Source organism: Perca flavescens, chromosome 21 (genome assembly GCF_004354835.1).
Source record: "Perca flavescens isolate YP-PL-M2 chromosome 21, PFLA_1.0, whole genome shotgun sequence".
In the NCBI taxonomy this organism is placed as follows: domain Eukaryota; kingdom Metazoa; phylum Chordata; class Actinopteri; order Perciformes; family Percidae; genus Perca; species Perca flavescens.
In genome coordinates, this window is record NC_041351.1 from 1931238 (window position 1) to 1940415 (window position 9178).

A 9178-nucleotide genomic window follows, 5' to 3' on the forward strand; every position below is an offset into this window, starting at 1 on the left:
TATATAGACCTTAGTGGTCCTCTAATACTGTATCTGAAGTCTCTTTTATATAGACCTTAGTGGTCCCCTAATACTGTATCTGAAGTCTCTTTTATATAGACCTTAGTGGTCCTCTAATACTGTATCTGAAGTCTCTTTTATATAGACCTTAGTGGTCCTCTAATACTGTATCTGAAGTCTCTTTTATATAGACCTTAGTGGTCCTCTAATACTGTATCTGAAGTCTCTTTTATATAGACCTTAGTGGTCCTCTAATACTGTATCTGAAGTCTCTTTTATATAGACCTTAGTGGTCCTCTAATACTGTATCTGAAGTCTCTTTTATATAGACCTTAGTGGTCCCGTAATACTGTATCTGATTTGAGGAGGAGAGGGGGGGGGGCAAGGTGAATGGTGGGGTCGGATTACACCTATCACCATTTATGGCCACTGGGGGACAATAGGCAGGCTGGGGGAACGCATATTAATGTTAAGTTTTATGTTGTCTGGTTTTTTTTTACATTATTTGTCATTTCCTAGCAGATGTCCATGATGGTGCCAGATGTGGTTACTGACCACAACATCCTTCTTTCTTAGATCAAGTAATGTTACTGCTGTATGTAGTATTCATCATCAGATTCACTTCCATCTCAGTACAGCAGACAGGACACCAGCTTGCAACGCTTCAGTTAGTTTAAGCAAGTCCTGATGAGACAGAGTCAAAGTCCAAATGTCTCCAGTGTCTGAGGATCCACTAACTGGTTGGAGTCTGACTTGTTGATGTGATCGAGTCCCTCGGGATATAAGGGGCTTCTGGGAGTTGTTGTTCTTTCAGCAGGTGTGGCCGAGTCCCTAGAAAAACATGAAAAAAAAACATATTAATATGTATATGCAGTTTGTTTTTTTACCACAGGAAAACAAAAACAAGAAAACAAAAACTATACTGTATGTAGAGAGACAACAGTAGAGAGTAGTATGTAGAGAGACAACTGTAGAGAGTAGTATGTAGAGAGACAGCAGTAGAGAGTAGTATGTAGAGAGACAGCAGTAGAGAGTAGTATGTAGAGAGACAACTGTAGAGAGTAGTATGTAGAGAGACAACAGTAGAGAGTAGTATGTAGAGAGACAGCAGTAGAGAGTAGTACGTAGAGAGACAGCTGTAGAGAGTAGTATGTAGAGAGACAACTGTAGAGAGTAGTACGTAGAGAGACAGCTGTAGAGAGTAGTATGTAGAGAGACAGCAGTAGAGAGTAGTATGTAGAGAGACAGCAGTAGAGAGTAGTATGTAGAGAGACAACAGTAGAGAGTAGTATGTAGAGAGACAGCAGTAGAGAGTAGTATTTAGAGAGACAACAGTAGAGAGTAGTATGTAGAGAGACAACAGTAGAGAGTAGTATGTAGAGAGACAGCAGTAGAGAGTAGTATGTAGAGAGACAGCAGTAGAGAGTAGTATGTAGAGAGACGACTGTAGAGAGTAGTATTTAGAGAGACAACAGTAGAGAGTAGTATGTAGAGAGACAACTGTAGAGAGTAGTATGTAGAGAGACAACAGTAGAGAGTAGTATGTAGAGAGACAACTGTAGAGAGTAGTATGTAGAGAGACAGCAGTAGAGAGTAGTATGTAGAGAGACAGCAGTAGAGAGTAGTATTTAGAGAGACAACTATAGAGAGTAGTATTTAGAGAGACAACAGTAGAGAGTAGTATGTAGAGAGACAGCAGTAGAGAGTAGTATGTAGAGAGACAACAGTAGAGAGTAGTATGTAGAGAGACAACTGTAGAGAGTAGTATGTAGAGAGACAACAGTAGAGAGTAGTATGTAGAGAGACAACAGTAGAGAGTAGTATGTAGAGAGACAACTGTAGAGAGTAGTATGTAGAGAGACAACAGTAGAGAGTAGTATGTAGAGAGACAACAGTAGAGAGTAGTATGTAGAGAGACAGCAGTAGAGAGTAGTATGTAGAGAGACAACAGTAGAGAGTAGTATGTAGAGAGACAACAGTAGAGAGTAGTATGTAGAGAGACAGCAGTAGAGAGTAGTATGTAGAGACAACAGTAGAGAGTAGTATTTAGAGAGACAACAGTAGAGAGTAGTATGTAGAGAGACAACAGTAGAGAGTAGTATGTAGAGAGACAGCGTTAGAGAGTAGTATGTAAAGAGACAGCAGTAGAGAGTAGTATGTAGAGAGACAGCAGTAGAGAGTAGTATGTAGAGAGACAACTGTAGAGAGTAGTATGTAGAGAGACAGCAGTAGAGAGTAGTATGTAAAGAGACAGCAGTAGAGAGTAGTATGTAAAGAGACAGCAGTAGAGAGTAGTATGTAGAGAGACAGCAGTAGAGAGTAGTATGTAGAGAGACAGCAGTAGAGAGTAGTATGTAGAGAGACAGCAGTAGAGAGTAGTATGTAGAGAGACAGCAGTAGAGAGTAGTATGTAGAGAGACAGCAGTAGAGAGTAGTATGTAGAGAGACAGCAGTAGAGAGTAGTATGTAGAGAGACAACAGTAGAGAGTAGTATGTAGAGAGACAGCAGTAGAGAGTAGTATGTAGAGAGACAGCAGTAGAGAGTAGTATGTAAAGAGACAGCAGTAGAGAGTAGTATGTAAAGAGACAGCAGTAGAGAGTAGTATGTAGAGAGACAGCAGTAGAGAGTAGTATGTAGAGAGACAGCAGTAGAGAGTAGTATGTAGAGAGACAGCAGTAGAGAGTAGTATGTAGAGAGACAGCAGTAGAGAGTAGTATGTAGAGAGACAGCAGTAGAGAGTAGTATGTAGAGAGACAGCAGTAGAGAGTAGTTTGTAGAGAGACAGCGGTTGGATTTGTCGGTCGTCCACCACTTTGGTCCACTATAAAATAGCTTTAAAACTATTGGATGGATTGACACGTAATTTGGTACATAAATCCCTGGAACCCAGCAGATGAAACCTACTGAGTTTAGCGATCTTCTGCCATTTAATCTAGAAATATCTTCAGGTCAACTTTTTTAATTTGTTCACTACATTGGTTTTTGAGTAAATCTGTGCAGAACTAATGACATTCATTCATTCATTCATTCATTCATTCATTCATTCATTCATTCATTCATAAGTCTTAGCTGTACCATTCAGTTGTAATGATATTAAATGCATTTCTCTGAATGAGATTAGCAAATGATGTTTTCTCTGTGGTGTTGTGACTCCGTAGGATGGATTTCCCTCCAAACAAACATCAGCTGAGTTACTCTATCAGCTTCTTTTAACACCATCCAATTCTCTGTTAAACAACATCTGTGCCTGCCACATGTGTAAACCTTAACCTCTCTCCTATAGGCCGCCAAAGGGTTAAGCCTACTGTCGAGCATGCATCAAAGGGATGAGTGATAAACATTTCCCTGTCCAGTGAGGGTTTATGTTGTCAGCTCATTTCATTTCATTGATGAAGGGAGGGATGACGGGGGTAGGGGTTCGGGCAGGGGATTTACAGGCTTGTTCAGACCTTCATTCAGCCAAAAGAAGAGCTTAAGAGTCTGAGACCTCAGGGTCCAGAGTTTGGGGGATGGTCTGTCCACTCTTTGTCATAGTTTCATACATTTAATACTGGAGCTTTACTGCTTCATAACAGCTTCAAGTGAAGGCCAGAAGTTCAGACTAACAACCAATCATGGCTGTGTTTTTTAAGGCTATTTTAGCCATGCATGGATAAAACAACTGTTGTTTCCCCCAACTTGTAAATACTGACGCTTGGTAGGTGACTTTCAGCTTTGGATACCGACACAAAGATCCAAAAGTGAAGCAAAAAGTCCTGACCAAGCGCGTCTAAATATGATGCTGAAGGATGCTTTTTGTGTCAATAACAAGCACCAAAGGCACCGTACCAAGCGTTGCAGAGGGACACATTTGAAGGGTTAACAATGTGTTTTAGCTGCCTAATCATACACCAATCAGAGCTTATTTGCAATAAAAAATGACCTTTTTCCCTAACTATAATCATACTGTTGAAATGCAAAGATATTGTAGAAAGCGAGCATGTTAAAAACGTAGGCATGGAATGAAAAAAAATAGAAATCCAGTATTTTTTATAATCAGATATTGACATTCTTGTCGGGCTACAGGTGAGAATAACATCCAACCGAACTTTTTAATTAAAGCTAAGTAGGGGGAGACTTGGTTGAGGCGTAGGCAATTTTTTATAGAAAAGTAAACCCAAAAATAACACGGATGTTCCAAAAAACGTTCACATGTAAAATTAAGGATCACTACACTACTATCATTGACTTTTGGGTTTTTCAATTTTATAGCATTATCGTGATAAAACTTTGACAGTCTGTGAATATCCATAAAATCCAAAATAATTTATATTTTCTGCTTTTTTAACACAGATATAAATTCATATAAATGAGGTTTATTTACCATAAATCCCCCCAAAAAGTTTAAAATTAGAGGTAATAAGTCTGTTTTAGTGGCGGTAGTGAATGAAAAAGTGCAGAAAATGTCAAAAAAATGCAACAGAAATGTTGAAAAAAAAACTTTTTAGGACAAAACAAGAGCTAAGGATCGTATTGATGTATCAGATATGTGCAGCGGCGCCAGTGGAGTTTAAAAACAATGAGAGAAGCTACGCGTGCAACAGAAAGTAAAGTATATGAAGAGTGGAACCTACAACCAAAGAGATTAGTATTTCAAACCACAGCTCCTGAATCGTCCTGCATGTGAACATCTGTGTGCGTTCAGATGTTACGGTTCATTGTGTGTCAAGGGCATCAGCTCATCCCATACATCCACAACATGTCATGCCAGCAGCCTGTGTGCTCCAACTGTAATCCATTAGCAAATGCATGGATGTAAGTAATTACTGATACATGTCGGAGTCTCACAACGTCGAGGTCTGAGAAGCTGCACGATTGGTCGCAAACAGAACGGTTCTTTTATAATCAGATTAACAGAAAAACCCAAAACCTGATTGATTAGTTTCAGGCTGTGGTTGGCTGCTGAGTCCGTCGACATCAAATGAAAAGTGGAATACTTTCTATTTAGTCTCTAGACACTTCCTGCGTCGAGTGTTGGGAAAGTTCACTTTCTACATGAACTGGTTCAAAGTTCAGTTCACAGATTTAAAAATGAACTAGTTCAGTTCATAGTTCATACTTCAAAATGTTGAACTAAGTTCACAGTTCACTTTTTTTCCATATGTTGCTGTGGCGGGCAAAGTTTGCTACAGAAATGTAAGATTTTTCCATCCTCACCGACCTCGTCATAAAACTGGTTTAAATGATCATATGAAGCCTCCACGCTGCTTTCTGATTTGATGACCCATGTGGCGGTGAGACACTGGTGGCTGGTGTTGCCAGATTGGGTGTTTTTTTCTGCTTCATATGAAGGTCTGTTTACGGTGTGTTTTAGCCCTGGTTTTGGCCTGGAAGGCTCTATAGAAATCTGGCACCATATTGGACAAGGCTAAAATGAGAGAACACCAGAATGAACAAGTTCACAGTAATGTTCATCAGGTAGTAATACGGTACGTTCAGTTCACGTTCACCCAAAATATGAACGAGTTCATGAGCTATCCTTCAATGAACGCATTCAGGCACAACGCTGCCTGCCTCATACAGTTCTGCTTCTGCAAGGTTTTTAAGTGTTTATTCAACCCGGTCTCACGACAGTTCGTAAATGGTCACGTTATTTTTATTTATTGATTTGTGTACAGGTCACGATTTTCTCATTTATTTCATGTACAGGTCACGATTTTCTCATTTATTTTGTGTATAGGTCGCGATTTTCTCGTTTATTTCGTGTACAGGTCACGATTTTCTCATTTATTTCATGTACAGGTCAAGATTTTCTCGTTTATTTCGTGTACAGGTCACGATTTTCTCATTTATTTTGTGTATAGATCGCGATTTTCTCGTTTATTTCGTGTACAGGTCACGATTTTCTCGTTTATTTCGTGTACAGGTCACGATTTTCTCATTTATTTTGTGTATAGATCGCGATTTTCTCATTTATTTCGTGTACAGGTCACGATTTTCTCGTTTATTTCGTGTACAGGTCACGATTTTCTCATTTATTTTGTGTATAGGTCGCGATTTTCTTGTTTATTTCGTGTACAGGTCACGATATTCTCGTTTATTACGTGTACAGGTCACAATTTTCTTATTTATTTCATGTACAGGTCAAGATTTTCTTGTTTATTTCGTGTACAGGTCACGATTTTCTCATTTATTTTGTGTATAGGTCGCGATTTTCTCGTTTATTTCGTGTACAGGTCACGATATTCTCGTTTATTACGTGTACAGGTCACGATTTTCTTGTTTATTTTGTGTATAGGTCGCGATTTTCTTGTTTATTTTGTGTACAGGTCACAATTTTCTCATTTATTTCATGTACAGGTCACGATTTTCTCATTTATTTTGTGTATAAGTCGCGATTTTCTTGGTTATTTCGTGTATAGGTCTCAATTTTCTCGTTTATTTCGTGTCCAGGTCACGATTTTCTCGTTTATTTTGTTTACAAGTTACGATTTTTGAACGTGACCATTTCACTAACTGCCATGACACTGGGTTGCTCTGTGGCACGCAACAACGTGGAAATGAAACGTCACACACTTGAGACAACAACGGGACGGTTGAGGTTAGGAAAAGAAGAACTGGGAAAGGAACCGTCACACGCAGGACACGCCGATTTTCTGCTTTTCATAATACTCGCTACCATAATCGCACTGTGATCACGAAATATGCTTCCCATTTAAATACATGAAATTAAAATTCGTAATCACCACACAAAAAAAAAAAAAAAAAACCTAATCGTGTCCTGTTCACAAATCAACAGATTCAATAACGTGACCATTTTACAAACTGCCATGAGACTGGGCTGGTTTATCGGCTGCTGGCGATGTAAAAACTGGTGTTGGAAGCCCTTCCTCTTTGGTATTTAAAACTTAATTACTAAAACCTGATGTTTCTATTGATGGTTTGGATAATTTTCTGTCGGTAAAGCCTCTGGAGCAACTGGAGGCAAGCGTTGGGTCTATTTGTTGTTTTTAATAATAGTGAGTAGCGCATCAGACTTTAATACAAGAAACAGGAGTTGATGTCCAGTCAGAGACTTGCAAATAATGTTTTTAATTAACCACGACATTTCCCTGTCATTAAAAATGTGTTCAACCATACATTAACCATTGTTTATTTGCAATTAAGATGCCCTTTCCCTAGTTATAATCATACTGTTGACATGCACAGATATTATAGAGAGCAGGAATGTTAATCCTCGATTTGACATTTGTTTTCAAAGTTTTTAAAATCATAAATATGGGTTTCTTTGAACCAAAATGCCCAAATATAACAAATATATGGAACCCATACGTTCTTTGCAGGTCAAATTAATGATTACATTCAATGAATTTTGGATGTTTCATTAAATGTTTTTGAAAAACATGTTTAAATGGTTTCCTGCCTAAACTTTGACATATACCAGTCTGTGATCCACTCAACATCCTCAGATCTTAACTGTTAGTCAAAATAATTAATAGTTTCTGCTTTTTCAACTCAAACATTAGGTATGATGTCATTTAAATTAGGTTTATTGACCATGAATTTAAAACAAAACGTTGAAAAAAGTGAGAAAAAAGGTATTAAAAAGTGTCAAAAGCATAAAAAAGAGCCAAGAATGCTGAAAAAAGCACCAATTCTTTTGACCTGTGAAGACAACACAAGGGTTAAAAACATTGGCATGGAACGTGATAGGTTGGATATTTCAGCATTCATGTTTAAAATGTATTTCATATCTTGTATGTAGGGTACTACACAAGAAGGTTAGTCTAGGGGACAACCTCCACCCACAGGAATAGATGGGAATGTGTGAATCTATTAGGAGCATCGGCCATAAAAGGCGTAGTTTGAAAGGAACTGTTCCACTGAAATAGATAGCTTGGATTGTGTGAAGATTGATTGTATTTTACTGTTAACTAACAAAAAAATGATAATTAATAATGTTTACTAAGTATTAGTTATGCTTTAATGTATGTTATTTTAAAAGTTCATTGTTTTCTTACATCAAAACATTTCATATATTATATTAACTTTTTGTAAATGATTAAGAAATCATTTGTGAACTGTCAGTAAACATTATTTGGATGTCTATTGTAAAGTTGCATATGATGAAAATAATACCTTGTTAATGGTTAATAAAGACTTTGTTGATTGTTTGATATATATATATATATATATATATATATATATATATATATATATATACAGTATATACATACAGTACAGGCCAAAAGTTTGGACACACCTTCTCATTCAATGTGTTTCCTTTTTATTTTCATGACTATTTACATTGTAGATTCTCACTGAAGGCATCAAAACTATGAATGAACACATATGGAATTATGTACTTAACAAAAAAGTGTGAAATAACTGAAAACATGTCTTATATTTTAGATTCTTCAAAGTACCACCCTTTGCTTTTTTATTAATAAGGGAACAAATTCCACTAATTAACCCTGACGTGAAGTGAAAACCATTTCAGGTGACTACCTCATGAAGCTCATTGAGAGAACACCAAGGGTTTGCAGAGTTATCAAAAAAGCAAAGGGTGGCTACTTTGAAGAATCTAAAATATAAGACATGTTTTCAGTTATTTCACACTTTTTTGTTAAGTACATAATTCCATATGTGTTCATTTATAGTTTTGATGCCTTCAGTGAGAATCTACAATGTAAATAGTCATGAAAATAAAGAAACACATTGAATGAGAAGGTGCGTCCAAACTTTTGGCCTGTACTGTATATATATATATATATATATATATATATATATAGCTAGATTTATCTAGCTATATCTAGGATTAGTTGCAACCTCATAATAGCCATTCAAATAATATTTATAGACAGTTTACAAAACAATTATTAACCACTGACAAAGTATTACCTATCTATCTGAAGTTAGAAACCTAATATTGTACAGTCCTTCCAGAAAAATGGGGAGTTTTTTTGTGATTGTTGTGGGCAAATATCCTTAATTATGCGGCACATTTTCTTAAAAAATGCGATGGAATATGCGGGATATTTATGCAATTTTATGCAATGAAATTGCGGGAACTTGCAAAAATTGCGGTTTGATGAAAAAGAGAATAAACAGTGACACGCCATGACCAAGACAACTTCTGGTAATGTCACTTTGATTAATGTCAAGTTGTCATAATGAAGACAACCCAAACAACTTCAA